Genomic DNA, 17,500 nt, shown 5'->3' on the forward strand with positions numbered 1-17,500 from the left:
GCTTATCAATAACCAAATTCTTGATTCAGTTTTTACAGAAAGTATATTTATCGTCTAAAGCACCGCAATCAGTAAACAAACCATTGCTCAAAAATGACCTCGTGGCGCAACGGTTGCGCATCTGACTCCAGATCAGAAGGTTGCGTGTTCAAATCACGTCGGGGTCAATTACCATTTTGAAGATGAAATTTACCAAATGAAACACCATAAAAGAAACAAATTTCCAAGTCTGTCATCCACCTTCTGTAATGTGATATTTGCTCACAGGTATAACTATATCACCTGCACAGTTTCATAATAAATGCTCATTTCTCATAATACTTATACAAAAAATACCCAGTTAATTGGACATCACCATATCTTGACATTGAAGCATACTCTGTACTCTTGGTTTCTTTATGATTAAGTTTTGTTTCATATTGCATCATTTCAATTCCGGTCACTTACAACTTCAAAATTTTACATAAGTGCTAACACCAACAATTACTTTATTTTGTAAGACATTTAGAAGTAATTTGATTTTTTTGATCAATTTTTCCTTTCAGCTTACTTATTTTGCTAAGAATAATGACTACATTTAAGGAAAGACAAACAGTCATATTCTTTGGTTATGGAAGCAAAGATGTGGGCTTGTTTGCTTATCAATAACCAAATTCTTGATTCAGTTTTTACAGAAAGTATATTTATCGTCTAAAGCACCGCAATCAGTAAACAAACCATTGCTCATAAATGACCTCGTGGCGCAACGGTAGCGCGTCTGACTCCAGATCAGAAGGTTGCGTGTTCAAATCACGTCGGGGTCAATTACCATTTTGAAGATGAAATTTACCAAATGAAACACCATAAAAGAAACAAATTGCCAAGTCTGTCATCCACCTTCTGTAATGTGATATTTGCTCACAGGGATAACTATATCACCTGCACAGTTTCATAATAAATGCCCATTCTGCTCATTTCTCATACTACTTATACAAAAAATACCCAGTTAATTTGACATCACCATATCTTGACATTGAAGCATACTCTGTACTCTTGGTTTCTTTATGATTAAGTTTTGTTTCATATTGCATCATTTCAATTCCGGTCACTTACAACTTCAAAATTTTACATAAGTGCTAACACCAACAATTACTTTATTTTGTAAGACATTTAGAAGTAATTTGATTTTTTTTATCAATTTTTCCCTTCAGCTTACTTATTTTGCTAAGAATAATGACTACATTTAAGGAAAGACAAACAGTCATATTCTTTGGTTATGGAAGCAAAGATGTGGGCTTGTTTGCTTATCAATAACCAAATTCTTGATTCAGTTTTTACAGAAAGTATATTTATCGTCTAAAGCACCGCAATCAGTAAACAAACCATTGCTCATAAATGACCTCGTGGCGCAACGGTAGCGCGTCTGACTCCAGATCAGAAGGTTGCGTGTTCAAATCACGTCGGGGTCAATTACCATTTTGAAGATGAAATTTACCAAATGAAACACCATAAAAGAAACAAATTGCCAAGTCTGTCATCCACCTTCTGTAATGTGATATTTGCTCACAGGGATAACTATATCACCTGCACAGTTTCATAATAAATGCCCATTATGCTCATTTCTCATAATACTTATACAAAAAATACCCAGTTAATTTGACATCACCATATCTTGACATTGAAGCATACTCTGTACTCTTGGTTTCTTTATGATTAAGTTTTGTTTCATATTGCATCATTTCAATTCCGGTAACTTACATCTTCAAAATTTTACATAAGTGCTAACACCAACAATTACTTTATTTTGTAAGTCATTTAGAAGTAATTTGATTTTTTTGATCAATTTTTCCTTTCAGCTTACTTATTTTGCTAAGAATAATGACTACATTTAAGGAAAGACAACAGTCATATTCTTTGGTTATGGAAGCAAAGATGTGGGCTTGTTTGCTTATCAATAACCAAATTCTTGATTCAGTTTTTACAGAAAGTATATTTATCGTCTAAAGCACCGCAATCAGTAAACAAACCATTGCTCATAAATGACCTTGTGGCGCAACAGTAGTGCGTCTGACTCCAGATCAGAAGGTTGCGTGTTCAAATCACGATGGGGTCAATTACCATTTTGAAGATGAAATTTACCAAATGAAACACCATAAAAGAAACAAATTGCCAAGTCTGTCATCCACCTTCTGTAATGTGATATTTGCTCACATGGATAACTATATCACCTGCACAGTTTCATAATAAATGCTCATTTCTCATACTACTTATACAAAAAATACCCAGTTAATTTGACATCACCATATCTTGACATTGAAGCATACTCTGTACTCTTGGTTTCTTTATGATTAAGTTTTGTTTCATATTGCATCATTTCAATTCCGGTAACTTACATCTTCAAAATTTTACATAAGTGTTAACACCAACAATTACTTTATTTTGTAAGACATTTAGAAGTAATTTGATTTTTTTGATCAATTTTTCCTTTCAGCTTACTTATTTTGCTAAGAATAATGACTTTACATTTAAGGAAAGACAAACAGTCATATTCTTTGGTTATGGAAGCAAAGATGTGGGCTTGTTTGCTTATCAATAACCAAATTCTTGATTCAGTTTTTACAGAAAGTATATTTATCGTCTAAAGCACCGCAATCAGTAAACAAACCATTGCTCATAAATGACCTCGTGGCGCAACGGTAGCGCGTCTGACTCCAGATCAGAAGGTTGCGTGTACAAATCACATCGGGGTCAATTACCATTTTGAAGATGAAATTTACCAAATGAAACACCATAAAAGAAACAAATTGCCAAGTCAGTCATCCACCTTCTGTAATGTGATATTTGCTCACAGGGATAACTATATCACCTGCACAGTTTCATAATAAATGCCCATTCTGCTCATTTCTCATAATACTTATACAAAAAATACCCAGTTAATTTGACATCACCATATCTTGACATTGAAGCATACTCTGTACTCTTGGTTTCTTTATGATTAAGTTTTGTTTCATATTGCATCATTTCAATTCCGGTCACTTACAACTTCAAAATTTTACATAAGTGCTAACACCAACAATTACTTTATTTTGTAAGACATTTAGAAGTAATTTGATTTTTTTGATCAATTTTTCCTTTCAGCTTACTTATTTTGCTAAGAATAATGACTACATTTAAGGAAAGACAAACAGTCATATTCTTTGGTTATGGAAGCAAAGATGTGGGCTTGTTTGCTTATCAATAACCAAATTCTTGATTCAGTTTTTACAGAAAGTATATTTATCGTCTAAAGCACCGCAATCAGTAAACAAACCATTGCTCATAAATGACCTCGTGGCACAACGGTAGCGCGTCTGACTCCAGATCAGAAGGATGCGTGTTCAAATCACGTCGGGGTCAATTACCATTTTGAAGATGAAATTTACCAAATGAAACACCATAAGAGAAAGAAATTGCCAAGTCTGTCATCCACCTTCTGTAATGTGATATTTGCTCACAGGGATAACTATATCACCTGCACAGTTTCATAATAAATGCTAATTTCTCATAATACTTATACAAAAAATACCCAGTTAATTTGACATCACCATATCTTGACATTGAAGCATACTCTGTACTCTTGGTTTCTTTATGATTAAGTTTTGTTTCATATTGCATCATTTCAATTCCGGTAACTTACATCTTCAAAATTTTACATAAGTGCTAACACCAACAATTACTTTATTTTGTAAGACATTTAGAAGTAATTTGATTTTTTTGATCAATTTTTCCTTTCAGCTTACTTATTTTGCTAAGAATAATGACTTTTCATTTAAGGAAAGACAAACAGTCATATTCTTTGGTTATGGAAGCAAAGATGAGGGCTTGTTTGCTTATCAATAACCAAATTCTTGATTCAGTTTTTACAGAAAGTATATTTATCGTCTAAAGCACCGCAATTAGTAAACAAACTATTGCTCATAAATGACCTCGTGGCGCAACGGTAGCGCGTCTGACTCCAGATCAGAAGGTTGCGTGTTCAAATAACGTCGGGGTCAATTACCATTTTGAAGATGAAATTTACCAAATGAAACACCATAAAAGAAACAAATTGCCAAGTCTGTCATCCACCTTCTGTAATGTGATATTTGCTCACAGGTATAACTATATCACCTGCACAGTTTCATAATAAATGCTCATTTCTCATAATACTTATACAAAAAATACCCAGTTAATTGGACATCACCATATCTTGACATTGAAGCATACTCTGTACTCTTGGTTTCTTTATGATTAAGTTTTGTTTCATATTGCATCATTTCAATTCCGGTCACTTACAACTTCAAAATTTTACATAAGTGCTAACACCAACAATTACTTTATTTTGTAAGACATTTAGAAGTAATTTGATTTTTTTGATCAATTTTTCCTTTCAGCTTACTTATTTTGCTAAGAATAATGACTACATTTAAGGAAAGACAAACAGTCATATTCTTTGGTTATGGAAGCAAAGATGTGGGCTTGTTTGCTTATCAATAACCAAATTCTTGATTCAGTTTTTACAGAAAGTATATTTATCGTCTAAAGCACCGCAATCAGTAAACAAACCATTGCTCATAAATGACCTCGTGGCGCAACGGTAGCGCGTCTGACTCCAGATCAGAAGGTTGCGTGTTCAAATCACGTCGGGGTCAATTACCATTTTGAAGATGAAATTTACCAAATGAAACACCATAAAAGAAACAAATTGCCAAGTCTGTCATCCACCTTCTGTAATGTGATATTTGCTCACAGGGATAACTATATCACCTGCACAGTTTCATAATAAATGCCCATTCTGCTCATTTCTCATACTACTTATACAAAAAATACCCAGTTAATTTGACATCACCATATCTTGACATTGAAGCATACTCTGTACTCTTGGTTTCTTTATGATTAAGTTTTGTTTCATATTGCATCATTTCAATTCCGGTCACTTACAACTTCAAAATTTTACATAAGTGCTAACACCAACAATTACTTTATTTTGTAAGACATTTAGAAGTAATTTGATTTTTTTTATCAATTTTTCCCTTCAGCTTACTTATTTTGCTAAGAATAATGACTACATTTAAGGAAAGACAAACAGTCATATTCTTTGGTTATGGAAGCAAAGATGTGGGCTTGTTTGCTTATCAATAACCAAATTCTTGATTCAGTTTTTACAGAAAGTATATTTATCGTCTAAAGCACCGCAATCAGTAAACAAACCATTGCTCATAAATGACCTCGTGGCGCAACGGTAGCGCGTCTGACTCCAGATCAGAAGGTTGCGTGTTCAAATCACGTCGGGGTCAATTACCATTTTGAAGATGAAATTTACCAAATAAAACACCATAAAAGAAACAAATTGCCAAGTCTGTCATCCACCTTCTGTAATGTGATATTTGCTCACAGGGATAACTATATCACCTGCACAGTTTCATAATAAATGCCCATTATGCTCATTTCTCATAATACTTATACAAAAAATACCCAGTTAATTTGACATCACCATATCTTGACATTGAAGCATACTCTGTACTCTTGGTTTCTTTATGATTAAGTTTTGTTTCATATTGCATCATTTCAATTCCGGTAACTTACATCTTCAAAATTTTACATAAGTGCTAACACCAACAATTACTTTATTTTGTAAGTCATTTAGAAGTAATTTGATTTTTTTGATCAATTTTTCCTTTCAGCTTACTTATTTTGCTAAGAATAATGACTACATTTAAGGAAAGACAACAGTCATATTCTTTGGTTATGGAAGCAAAGATGTGGGCTTGTTTGCTTATCAATAACCAAATTCTTGATTCAGTTTTTACAGAAAGTATATTTATCGTCTAAAGCACCGCAATCAGTAAACAAACCATTGCTCATAAATGACCTTGTGGCGCAACAGTAGTGCGTCTGACTCCAGATCAGAAGGTTGCGTGTTCAAATCACGATGGGGTCATTTACCATTTTGAAGATGAAATTTACCAAATGAAACACCATAAAAGAAACAAATTGCCAAGTCTGTCATCCACCTTCTGTAATGTGATATTTGCTCACATGGATAACTATATCACCTGCACAGTTTCATAATAAATGCTCATTTCTCATACTACTTATACAAAAAATACCCAGTTAATTTGACATCACCATATCTTGACATTGAAGCATACTCTGTACTCTTGGTTTCTTTATGATTAAGTTTTGTTTCATATTGCATCATTTCAATTCCGGTAACTTACATCTTCAAAATTTTACATAAGTGTTAACACCAACAATTACTTTATTTTGTAAGACATTTAGAAGTAATTTGATTTTTTTGATCAATTTTTCCTTTCAGCTTACTTATTTTGCTAAGAATAATGACTTTACATTTAAGGAAAGACAAACAGTCATATTCTTTGGTTATGGAAGCAAAGATGTGGGCTTGTTTGCTTATCAATAACCAAATTCTTGATTCAGTTTTTACAGAAAGTATATTTATCGTCTAAAGCACCGCAATCAGTAAACAAACCATTGCTCATAAATGACCTCGTGGCGCAACGGTAGCGCGTCTGACTCCAGATCAGAAGGTTGCGTGTAGAAATCACATCGGGGTCAATTACCATTTTGAAGATGAAATTTACCAAATGAAACACCATAAAAGAAACAAATTGCCAAGTCAGTCATCCACCTTCTGTAATGTGATATTTGCTCACAGGGATAACTATATCACCTGCACAGTTTCATAATAAATGCCCATTCTGCTCATTTCTCATAATACTTATACAAAAAATACCCAGTTAATTTGACATCACCATATCTTGACATTGAAGCATACTCTGTACTCTTGGTTTCTTTATGATTATGTTTTGTATCATATTGCATCATTTCAATTCCGGTCACTTACAACTTCAAAATTTTACATAAGTGCTAACACCAACAATTACTTTATTTTGTAAGACATTTAGAAGTAATTTGATTTTTTTGATCAATTTTTCCTTTCAGCTTACTTATTTTGCTAAGAATAATGACTACATTTAAGGAAAGACAAACAGTCATATTCTTTGGTTATGGAAGCAAAGATGTGGGCTTGTTTGCTTATCAATAACCAAATTCTTGATTCAGTTTTTACAGAAAGTATATTTATCGTCTAAAGCACCGCAATCAGTAAACAAACCATTGCTCATAAATGACCTCGTGGCACAACGGTAGCGCGTCTGACTCCAGATCAGAAGGATGCGTGTTCAAATCACGTCGGGGTCAATTACCATTTTGAAGATGAAATTTACCAAATGAAACACCATAAGAGAAAGAAATTGCCAAGTCTGTCATCCACCTTCTGTAATGTGATATTTGCTCACAGGGATAACTATATCACCTGCACAGTTTCATAATAAATGCTAATTTCTCATAATACTTATACAAAAAATACCCAGTTAATTTGACATCACCATATCTTGACATTGAAGCATACTCTGTACTCTTGGTTTCTTTATGATTAAGTTTTGTTTCATATTGCATCATTTCAATTCCGGTAACTTACATCTTCAAAATTTTACATAAGTGCTAACACCAACAATTACTTTATTTTGTAAGACATTTAGAAGTAATTTGATTTTTTTGATCAATTTTTCCTTTCAGCTTACTTATTTTGCTAAGAATAATGACTTTTCATTTAAGGAAAGACAAACAGTCATATTCTTTGGTTATGGAAGCAAAGATGTGGGCTTGTTTGCTTATCAATAACCAAATTCTTGATTCAGTTTTTACAGAAAGTATATTTATCGTCTAAAGCACCGCAATTAGTAAACAAACTATTGCTCATAAATGACCTCGTGGCGCAACGGTAGCGCGTCTGACTCCAGATCAGAAGGTTGCGTGTTCAAATAACGTCGGGGTCAATTACCATTTTGAAGATGAAATTTACCAAATGAAACACCATAAAAGAAACAAATTGCCAAGTCTGTCATCCACCTTCTGTAATGTGATATTTGCTCACAGGTATAACTATATCACCTGCACAGTTTCATAATAAATGCTCATTTCTCATAATACTTATACAAAAAAATACCCAGTTAATTGGACATCACCACATCTTGACATTGAAGCATACTCTGTACTCTTGGTTTCTTTATGATTAAGTTTTGTTTCATATTGCATCATTTCAATTCCGGTCACTTACAACTTCAAAATTTTACATAAGTGCTAACACCAACAATTACTTTATTTTGTAAGACATTTAGAAGTAATTTGATTTTTTTGATCAATTTTTCCTTTCAGCTTACTTATTTTGCTAAGAATAATGACTACATTTAAGGAAAGACAAACAGTCATATTCTTTGGTTATGGAAGCATAGATGTGGGCTTGTTTGCTTATCAATAACCAAATTCTTGATTCAGTTTTTACAGAAAGTATATTTATCGTCTAAAGCACCGCAATCAGTAAACAAACCATTGCTCAAAAATGACCTCGTGGCGCAACGGTAGCGCATCTGACTCCAGATCAGAAGGTTGCGTGTTCAAATCACGTCGGGGTCAATTACCATTTTGAAGATGAAATTTACCAAATGAAACACCACAAAAGAAACAAATTGCCAAGTCTGTCATCCACCTTCTGTAATGTGATATTTGCTCACAGGTATAACTATATCACCTGCACAGTTTCATAATAAATGCTCATTTCTCATAATACTTATACAAAAAATACCCAGTTAATTGGACATCACCATATCTTGACATTGAAGCATACTCTGTACTCTTGGTTTCTTTATGATTAAGTTTTGTTTCATATTGCATCATTTCAATTCCGGTCACTTACAACTTCAAAATTTTACATAAGTGCTAACACCAACAATTACTTTATTTTGTAAGACATTTAGAAGTAATTTGATTTTTTTGATCAATTTTTCCTTTCAGCTTACTTATTTTGCTAAGAATAATGACTACATTTAAGGAAAGACAAACAGTCATATTCTTTGGTTATGGAAGCAAAGATGTGGGCTTGTTTGCTTATCAATAACCAAATTCTTGATTCAGTTTTTACAGAAAGTATATTTATCGTCTAAAGCACCGCAATCAGTAAACAAACCATTGCTCATAAATGACCTCGTGGCGCAACGGTAGCGCGTCTGACTCCAGATCAGAAGGTTGCGTGTTCAAATCACGTCGGAGTCAATTACCATTTTGAAGATGAAATTTACCAAATGAAACACCATAAAAGAAACAAATTGCCAAGTCTGTCATCCACCTTCTGTAATGTGATATTTGCTCACAGGGATAACTATATCACCTGCACAGTTTCATAATAAATGCTCATTTCTCATAATACTTATACAAAAAATACCCAGTTAATTGGACATCACCATATCTTGACATTGAAGCATACTCTGTACTCTTGGTTTCTTTATGATTAAGTTTTGTTTCATATTGCATCATTTCAATTCCGGTCACTTACAACTTCAAAATTTTACATAAGTGCTAACACCAACAATTACTTTATTTTGTAAGACTTTTAGAAGTAATTTGATTTTTTTGATCAATTTTTCCTTTCAGCTTACTTATTTTGCTAAGAATAATGACTACATTTAAGGAAAAGACAAACAGTCATATTCTTTGGTTATGGAAGCAAAGATGTGGGCTTGTTTGCTTATCAATAACCAAATTCTTGATTCAGTTTTTACAGAAAGTATATTTATCGTCTAAAGCACCGCAATCAGTAAACAAACCATTGCTCATAAATGACCTCGTGGCGCAACGGTAGCGCGTCTGACTCCAGATCAGAAGGTTGCGTGTACAAATCACATCGGGTTCAATTACCATTTTGAAGATGAAATTTACCAAATGAAACACCATAAAAGAAACAAATTGCCAAGTCAGTCATCCACCTTCTGTAATGTGATATTTGCTCACAGGGATAACTATATCACCTGCACAGTTTCATAATAAATGCTCATTTCTCATAATACTTATACAAAAAATACCCAGTTAATTTGACATCACCATATCTTGACATTGAAGCATACTCTGTACTCTTGGTTTCTTTATGATTAAGTTTTGTTTCATATTGCATCATTTCAATTCCGGTCACTTACAACTTCAAAATTTTACATAAGTGCTAACACCAACAATTACTTTATTTTGTAAGACATTTAGAAGTAATTTGATTTTTTTGATAAATTTTTCCTTTCAGCTTACTTATTTTGCTAAGAATAATGACTACATTTAAGGAAAGACAAACAGTCATATTCTTTGGTTATGGAAGCAAAGATGTGGGCTTGTTTGCTTATCAATAACCAAATTCTTGATTCAGTTTTTACAGAAAGTATATTTATCGTCTAAAGCACCGCAATCAGTAAACAAACCATTGCTCATAAATGACCTCGTGGCACAACGGTAGCGCGTCTGACTCCAGATCAGAAGGATGCGTGTTCAAATCACGTCGGGGTCAATTACCATTTTGAAGATGAAATTTACCAAATGAAACACCATAAGAGAAACAAATTGCCAAGTCTGTCATCCACCTTCTGTAATGTGATATTTGCTCACAGGGATAACTATATCACCTGCACAGTTTCATAATAAATGCTAATTTCTCATAATACTTATACAAAAAATACCCAGTTAATTTGACATCACCATATCTTGACATTGAAGCATACTCTGTACTCTTGGTTTCTTTATGATTAAGTTTTGTTTCATATTGCATCATTTCAATACCGGTAACTTACATCTTCAAAATTTTACATAAGTGCTAACACCAACAATTACTTTATTTTGTAAGACATTTAGAAGTAATTTGATTTTTTTGATCAATTTTTCCTTTCAGCTTACTTATTTTGCTAAGAATAATGACTTTTCATTTAAGGAAAGACAAACAGTCATATTCTTTGGTTATGGAAGCAAAGATGTGGGCTTGTTTGCTTATCAATAACCAAATTCTTGATTCAGTTTTTACAGAAAGTATATTTATCGTCTAAAGCACCGCAATTAGTAAACAAACTATTGCTCATAAAGGACCTCGTGGCGCAACGGTAGCGCGTCTGACTCCAGATCAGAAGGTTGCGTGTTCAAATCACGTCGGGGTCAATTACCATTTTGAAGATGAAATTTACCAAATGAAACACCATAAAAGAAACAAATTGCCAAGTCTGTCATCCACCTTCTGTAATGTGATATTTGCTCACAGTTATAACTATATCACCTGCACAGTTTCATAATAAATGCTCATTTCTCATAATACTTATACAAAAAATACCCAGTTAATTGGACATCACCACATCTTGACATTGAAGCATACTCTGTACTCTTGGTTTCTTTATGATTAAGTTTTGTTTCATATTGCATCATTTCAATTCCGGTCACTTACAACTTCAAAATTTTACATAAGTGCTAACACCAACAATTACTTTATTTTGTAAGACATTTAGAAGTAATTTGATTTTTTTGATCAATTTTTCCTTTCAGCTTACTTATTTTGCTAAGAATAATGACTACATTTAAGGAAAGACAAACAGTCATATTCTTTGGTTATGGAAGCATAGATGTGGGCTTGTTTGCTTATCAATAACCAAATTCTTGATTCAGTTTTTACAGAAAGTATATTTATCGTCTAAAGCACCGCAATCAGTAAACAAACCATTGCTCAAAAATGACCTCGTGGCGCAATGGTAGCGCATCTGACTCCAGATCATAAGGTTGCGTGTTCAAATCACGTCGGGGTCAATTACCATTTTGAAGATGAAATTTACCAAATGAAACACCACAAAAGAAACAAATTGCCAAGTCTGTCATCCACCTTCTGTAATGTGATATTTGCTCACAGGTATAACTATATCACCTGCACAGTTTCATAATAAATGCTCATTTCTCATAATACTTATACAAAAAATACCCAGTTAATTGGACATCACCATATCTTGACATTGAAGCATACTCTGTACTCTTGGTTTCTTTATGATTAAGTTTTGTTTCATATTGCATCATTTCAATTCCGGTCACTTACAACTTCAAAATTTTACATAAGTGCTAACACCAACAATTACTTTATTTTGTAAGACTTTTAGAAGTAATTTGATTTTTTTGATCAATTTTTCCTTTCAGCTTACTTATTTTGCTAAGAATAATGACTACATTTAAGGAAAAGACAAACAGTCATATTCTTTGGTTATGGAAGCAAAGATGTGGGCTTGTTTGCTTATCAATAACCAAATTCTTGATTCAGTTTTTACAGAAAGTATATTTATCGTCTAAAGCACCGCAATCAGTAAACAAACCATTGCTCATAAATGACCTCGTGGCGCAACGGTAGCGCGTCTGACTCCAGATCAGAAGGTTGCGTGTACAAATCACATCGGGTTCAATTACCATTTTGAAGATGAAATTTACCAAATGAAACACCATAAAAGAAACAAATTGCCAAGTCAGTCATCCACCTTCTGTAATGTGATATTTGCTCACAGGGATAACTATATCACCTGCACAGTTTCATAATAAATGCTCATTTCTCATAATACTTATACAAAAAATACCCAGTTAATTTGACATCACCATATCTTGACATTGAAGCATACTCTGTACTCTTGGTTTCTTTATGATTAAGTTTTGTTTCATATTGCATCATTTCAATTCCGGTCACTTACAACTTCAAAATTTTACATAAGTGCTAACACCAACAATTACTTTATTTTGTAAGACATTTAGAAGTAATTTGATTTTTTTGATAAATTTTTCCTTTCAGCTTACTTATTTTGCTAAGAATAATGACTACATTTAAGGAAAGACAAACAGTCATATTCTTTGGTTATGGAAGCAAAGATGTGGGCTTGTTTGCTTATCAATAACCAAATTCTTGATTCAGTTTTTACAGAAAGTATATTTATCGTCTAAAGCACCGCAATCAGTAAACAAACCATTGCTCATAAATGACCTCGTGGCACAACGGTAGCGCGTCTGACTCCAGATCAGAAGGATGCGTGTTCAAATCACGTCGGGGTCAATTACCATTTTGAAGATGAAATTTACCAAATGAAACACCATAAGAGAAACAAATTGCCAAGTCTGTCATCCACCTTCTGTAATGTGATATTTGCTCACAGGGATAACTATATCACCTGCACAGTTTCATAATAAATGCTAATTTCTCATAATACTTATACAAAAAATACCCAGTTAATTTGACATCACCATATCTTGACATTGAAGCATACTCTGTACTCTTGGTTTCTTTATGATTAAGTTTTGTTTCATATTGCATCATTTCAATACCGGTAACTTACATCTTCAAAATTTTACATAAGTGCTAACACCAACAATTACTTTATTTTGTAAGACATTTAGAAGTAATTTGATTTTTTTGATCAATTTTTCCTTTCAGCTTACTTATTTTGCTAAGAATAATGACTTTTCATTTAAGGAAAGACAAACAGTCATATTCTTTGGTTATGGAAGCAAAGATGTGGGCTTGTTTGCTTATCAATAACCAAATTCTTGATTCAGTTTTTACAGAAAGTATATTTATCGTCTAAAGCACCGCAATTAGTAAACAAACTATTGCTCATAAAGGACCTCGTGGCGCAACGGTAGCGCGTCTGACTCCAGATCAGAAGGTTGCGTGTTCAAATCACGTCGGGGTCAATTACCATTTTGAAGATGAAATTTACCAAATGAAACACCATAAAAGAAACAAATTGCCAAGTCTGTCATCCACCTTCTGTAATGTGATATTTGCTCACAGGTATAACTATATCACCTGCACAGTTTCATAATAAATGCTCATTTCTCATAATACTTATACAAAAAATACCCAGTTAATTGGACATCACCACATCTTGACATTGAAGCATACTCTGTACTCTTGGTTTCTTTATGATTAAGTTTTGTTTCATATTGCATCATTTCAATTCCGGTCACTTACAACTTCAAAATTTTACATAAGTGCTAACACCAACAATTACTTTATTTTGTAAGACATTTAGAAGTAATTTGATTTTTTTGATCAATTTTTCCTTTCAGCTTACTTATTTTGCTAAGAATAATGACTACATTTAAGGAAAGACAAACAGTCATATTCTTTGGTTATGGAAGCATAGATGTGGGCTTGTTTGCTTATCAATAACCAAATTCTTGATTCAGTTTTTACAGAAAGTATATTTATCGTCTAAAGCACCGCAATCAGTAAACAAACCATTGCTCAAAAATGACCTCGTGGCGCAATGGTAGCGCATCTGACTCCAGATCATAAGGTTGCGTGTTCAAATCACGTCGGGGTCAATTACCATTTTGAAGATGAAATTTACCAAATGAAACACCACAAAAGAAACAAATTGCCAAGTCTGTCATCCACCTTCTGTAATGTGATATTTGCTCACAGGTATAACTATATCACCTGCACAGTTTCATAATAAATGCTCATTTCTCATAATACTTATACAAAAAATACCCAGTTAATTGGACATCACCATATCTTGACATTGAAGCATACTCTGTACTCTTGGTTTCTTTATGATTAAGTTTTGTTTCATATTGCATCATTTCAATTCCGGTCACTTACAACTTCAAAATTTTACATAAGTGCTAACACCAACAATTACTTTATTTTGTAAGACATTTAGAAGTAATTTGATTTTTTTGATCAATTTTTCCTTTCAGCTTACTTATTTTGCTAAGAATAATGACTACATTTAAGGAAAGACAAACAGTCATATTCTTTGGTTATGGAAGCAAAGATGTGGGCTTGTTTGCTTATCAATAACCAAATTCTTGATTCAGTTTTTACAGAAAGTATATTTATCGTCTAAAGCACCGCAATCAGTAAACAAACCATTGCTCATAAATGACCTCGTGGCGCAACGGTAGCGCGTCTGACTCCAGATCAGAAGGTTGCGTGTTCAAATCACGTCGGGGTCAATTACCATTTTGAAGATGAAATTTACCAAATGAAACACCATAAAAGAAACAAATTGCCAAGTCTGTCATCCACCTTCTGTAATGTGATATTTGCTCACAGGGATAACTATATCACCTGCACAGTTTCATAATAAATGCCCATTCTGCTCATTTCTCATAATACTTATACAAAAAATACCCAGTTAATTGGACATCACCATATCTTGACATTGAAGCATACTCTGTACTCTTGGTTTCTTTATGATTAAGTTTTGTTTCATATTGCATCATTTCAATTCCGGTCACTGACAACTTCAAAATTTTACATAAGTGCTAACACCAACAATTACTTTATTTTGTAAGACATTTAGAAGTAATTTGATTTTTTTGATCAATTTTTCCTTTCAGCTTACTTATTTTGCTAAGAATAATGACTACATTTAAGGAAAAGACAAACAGTCATATTCTTTGGTTATGGAAGCAAAGATGTGGGCTTGTTTGCTTATCAATAACCAAATTCTTGATTCAGTTTTTACAGAAAGTATATTTATCGTCTAAAGCACCGCAATCAGTAAACAAACCATTGCTCATAAATGACCTCGTGGCGCAACGGTAGCGCGTCTGACTCCAGATCAGAAGGTTGCGTGTTCAAATCACGTCGGGGTCAATTACCATTTTGAAGATGAAATTTACCAAATGAAACACCATAAAAGAAACAAATTGCCAAGTCTGTCATCCACCTTCTGTAATGTGATATTTGCTCACAGGGATAACTATATCACCTGCACAGTTTCATAATAAATGCCCATTCTGCTCATTTCTCATAATACTTATACAAAAAATACCCAGTTAATTGGACATCACCATATCTTGACATTGAAGCATACTCTGTACACTTCGTTTCTTTATGATTAAGTTTTGTTTCATATTGCATCATTTCAATTCCGGTAACTTACATCTTCAAAATTTTACATAAGTGCTAACACCAACAATTACTTTATTTTGTAAGACATTTAGAAGTAATTTGATTTTTTTGATCAATTTTTCCTTTCAGCTTACTTATTTTGCTAAGAATAATGACTACATTTAAGGAAAGACAAACAGTCATATTCTTTGGTTATGGAAGCAAAGATGTGGGCTTGTTTGCTTATCAATAACCAAATTCTTGATTCAGTTTTTACAGAAAGTATATTTATCGTCTAAAGCACCGCAATCAGTAAACAAACTATTGCTCATAAATGACCTCGTGGCGCAACAGTAGCGCGTCTGACTCCAGATCAGAAGGTTGCGTGTTCAAATCACGTTGGGGTCAATTACCATTTTGAAGATGAAATTTACCAAATGAAACACCATAAAAGAAACAAATTGCCAAGTCTGTCATCCACCTTCTGTAATGTGATATTGGCTCACAGGGATAACTATATCACCTGCACAGTTTCATAATAAATGCCCATTCTGCTCATTTCTCATACTACTTATACAAAAAATATCCAGTTAATTTGACATCACCATATCTTGACATTGAAGCATACTCTGTACTCTTGGTTTCTTTATGATTAAGTTTTGTTTCATATTGCATCATTTCAATTCCGGTAACTTACATCTTCAAAATTTTACATAAGTGTTAACACCAACAATTACTTTATTTTGTAAGACATTTAGAAGTAATTTAATTTTTTTGATCAATTTTTCCTTTCAGCTGACTTATTTTGCTAAGAATAATGACTTTACATTTAAGGAAAGACAAACAGTCATATTCTTTGGTTATGGAAGCAAAGATGTGGGCTTGTTTGCTTATCAATAACCAAATTCTTGATTCAGTTTTTACAGAAAGTATATTTATCGTCTAAAGCACCGCAATCAGTAAACAAACCATTGCTCATAAATGACCTCGTTGCGCAACGGTAGCGCGTCTGACTCCAGATCAGAAGGTTGCGTGTTCAAATCACGTCGGGGTCAATTACCATTTTGAAGATGAAATTTACCAAATGAAACACCATAAAAGAAACAAATTGCCAAGTCTGTCATCCACCTTCTGTAATGTGATATTTGCTCACAGGGATAACTATATCACCTGCACAGTTTCATAATAAATGCTCATTTCTCATAATACTTATACAAAAAATACCCAGTTAATTGGACATCACCATATCTTGACATTGAAGCATACTCTGTACTCTTGGTTTCTTTATGATTAAGTTTTGTTTCATATTGCATCATTTCAATTCCGGTCACTTACAACTTCAAAATTTTACATAAGTGCTAACACCAACAATTACTTTATTTTGTAAGACATTTAGAAGTAATTTGATTTTTTTGATCAATTTTTCCTTTCAGCTTACTTATTTTGCTAAGAATAATGACTTTACATTTAAGGAAAGACAAACAGTCATATTCTTTGGTTATGGAAGCAAAGATGTGGGCTTGTTTGCTTATCAATAACCAAATTCTTGATTCAGTTTTTACAGAAAGTATATTTATCGTCTAAAGCACCGCAATCAGTAAACAAACCATTACTCATAAATGACCTCGTGGCGCAACGGTAGCGCGTCTGACTCCAGATCAGAAGGTTGCGTGTTCAAATCACGTCGGGGTCAATTACCATTTTGAAGATGAAATTTACCAAATGAAACACCATAAAAGAAACAAATTGCCAAGT

General features: G+C 33.2%; 23 non-coding genes across 23 annotated transcripts; all 23 read left to right on the plus strand.

Moving 5' to 3' along the window:
* The first annotated feature begins 95 nt into the window (after nt 1–95).
* On the plus strand, nt 96–167 carry TRNAW-CCA (transfer RNA tryptophan (anticodon CCA)). Its single transcript has one exon. It is a non-coding gene; the product is annotated as a tRNA-Trp (tRNA).
* A 564-nt stretch (nt 168–731) lies between these two features.
* On the plus strand, nt 732–803 carry TRNAW-CCA (transfer RNA tryptophan (anticodon CCA)). Its single transcript has one exon. It is a non-coding gene; the product is annotated as a tRNA-Trp (tRNA).
* A 573-nt stretch (nt 804–1,376) lies between these two features.
* On the plus strand, nt 1,377–1,448 carry TRNAW-CCA (transfer RNA tryptophan (anticodon CCA)). The gene has a single exon. It is a non-coding gene; the product is annotated as a tRNA-Trp (tRNA).
* A 1,210-nt stretch (nt 1,449–2,658) lies between these two features.
* Nucleotides 2,659–2,730, plus strand: TRNAW-CCA (transfer RNA tryptophan (anticodon CCA)). The gene has a single exon. It is a non-coding gene; the product is annotated as a tRNA-Trp (tRNA).
* Nucleotides 2,731–3,303: 573 nt separating this feature from the next.
* On the plus strand, nt 3,304–3,375 carry TRNAW-CCA (transfer RNA tryptophan (anticodon CCA)). The gene has a single exon. It is a non-coding gene; the product is annotated as a tRNA-Trp (tRNA).
* A 566-nt stretch (nt 3,376–3,941) lies between these two features.
* Nucleotides 3,942–4,013, plus strand: TRNAW-CCA (transfer RNA tryptophan (anticodon CCA)). The gene has a single exon. It is a non-coding gene; the product is annotated as a tRNA-Trp (tRNA).
* A 564-nt stretch (nt 4,014–4,577) lies between these two features.
* Nucleotides 4,578–4,649, plus strand: TRNAW-CCA (transfer RNA tryptophan (anticodon CCA)). The gene has a single exon. It is a non-coding gene; the product is annotated as a tRNA-Trp (tRNA).
* A 573-nt stretch (nt 4,650–5,222) lies between these two features.
* Nucleotides 5,223–5,294, plus strand: TRNAW-CCA (transfer RNA tryptophan (anticodon CCA)). Its single transcript has one exon. It is a non-coding gene; the product is annotated as a tRNA-Trp (tRNA).
* A 1,855-nt stretch (nt 5,295–7,149) lies between these two features.
* TRNAW-CCA (transfer RNA tryptophan (anticodon CCA)) lies at nt 7,150–7,221 on the plus strand. The gene has a single exon. It is a non-coding gene; the product is annotated as a tRNA-Trp (tRNA).
* Nucleotides 7,222–7,787: 566 nt separating this feature from the next.
* On the plus strand, nt 7,788–7,859 carry TRNAW-CCA (transfer RNA tryptophan (anticodon CCA)). Its single transcript has one exon. It is a non-coding gene; the product is annotated as a tRNA-Trp (tRNA).
* Nucleotides 7,860–8,424: 565 nt separating this feature from the next.
* TRNAW-CCA (transfer RNA tryptophan (anticodon CCA)) lies at nt 8,425–8,496 on the plus strand. Its single transcript has one exon. It is a non-coding gene; the product is annotated as a tRNA-Trp (tRNA).
* A 564-nt stretch (nt 8,497–9,060) lies between these two features.
* On the plus strand, nt 9,061–9,132 carry TRNAW-CCA (transfer RNA tryptophan (anticodon CCA)). The gene has a single exon. It is a non-coding gene; the product is annotated as a tRNA-Trp (tRNA).
* A 1,201-nt stretch (nt 9,133–10,333) lies between these two features.
* Nucleotides 10,334–10,405, plus strand: TRNAW-CCA (transfer RNA tryptophan (anticodon CCA)). Its single transcript has one exon. It is a non-coding gene; the product is annotated as a tRNA-Trp (tRNA).
* A 566-nt stretch (nt 10,406–10,971) lies between these two features.
* TRNAW-CCA (transfer RNA tryptophan (anticodon CCA)) lies at nt 10,972–11,043 on the plus strand. Its single transcript has one exon. It is a non-coding gene; the product is annotated as a tRNA-Trp (tRNA).
* Nucleotides 11,044–11,607: 564 nt separating this feature from the next.
* TRNAW-CCA (transfer RNA tryptophan (anticodon CCA)) lies at nt 11,608–11,679 on the plus strand. Its single transcript has one exon. It is a non-coding gene; the product is annotated as a tRNA-Trp (tRNA).
* Nucleotides 11,680–12,880: 1,201 nt separating this feature from the next.
* On the plus strand, nt 12,881–12,952 carry TRNAW-CCA (transfer RNA tryptophan (anticodon CCA)). The gene has a single exon. It is a non-coding gene; the product is annotated as a tRNA-Trp (tRNA).
* A 566-nt stretch (nt 12,953–13,518) lies between these two features.
* Nucleotides 13,519–13,590, plus strand: TRNAW-CCA (transfer RNA tryptophan (anticodon CCA)). Its single transcript has one exon. It is a non-coding gene; the product is annotated as a tRNA-Trp (tRNA).
* Nucleotides 13,591–14,154: 564 nt separating this feature from the next.
* Nucleotides 14,155–14,226, plus strand: TRNAW-CCA (transfer RNA tryptophan (anticodon CCA)). The gene has a single exon. It is a non-coding gene; the product is annotated as a tRNA-Trp (tRNA).
* Nucleotides 14,227–14,790: 564 nt separating this feature from the next.
* Nucleotides 14,791–14,862, plus strand: TRNAW-CCA (transfer RNA tryptophan (anticodon CCA)). The gene has a single exon. It is a non-coding gene; the product is annotated as a tRNA-Trp (tRNA).
* A 574-nt stretch (nt 14,863–15,436) lies between these two features.
* TRNAW-CCA (transfer RNA tryptophan (anticodon CCA)) lies at nt 15,437–15,508 on the plus strand. Its single transcript has one exon. It is a non-coding gene; the product is annotated as a tRNA-Trp (tRNA).
* Nucleotides 15,509–16,081: 573 nt separating this feature from the next.
* On the plus strand, nt 16,082–16,153 carry TRNAW-CCA (transfer RNA tryptophan (anticodon CCA)). The gene has a single exon. It is a non-coding gene; the product is annotated as a tRNA-Trp (tRNA).
* Nucleotides 16,154–16,728: 575 nt separating this feature from the next.
* TRNAW-CCA (transfer RNA tryptophan (anticodon CCA)) lies at nt 16,729–16,800 on the plus strand. The gene has a single exon. It is a non-coding gene; the product is annotated as a tRNA-Trp (tRNA).
* Nucleotides 16,801–17,366: 566 nt separating this feature from the next.
* TRNAW-CCA (transfer RNA tryptophan (anticodon CCA)) lies at nt 17,367–17,438 on the plus strand. The gene has a single exon. It is a non-coding gene; the product is annotated as a tRNA-Trp (tRNA).
* The last annotated feature ends 62 nt before the right edge of the window (nt 17,439–17,500 follow it).

This window comes from Pseudophryne corroboree, chromosome 6 (assembly GCF_028390025.1).
Source record: "Pseudophryne corroboree isolate aPseCor3 chromosome 6, aPseCor3.hap2, whole genome shotgun sequence".
In the NCBI taxonomy this organism is placed as follows: domain Eukaryota; kingdom Metazoa; phylum Chordata; class Amphibia; order Anura; family Myobatrachidae; genus Pseudophryne; species Pseudophryne corroboree.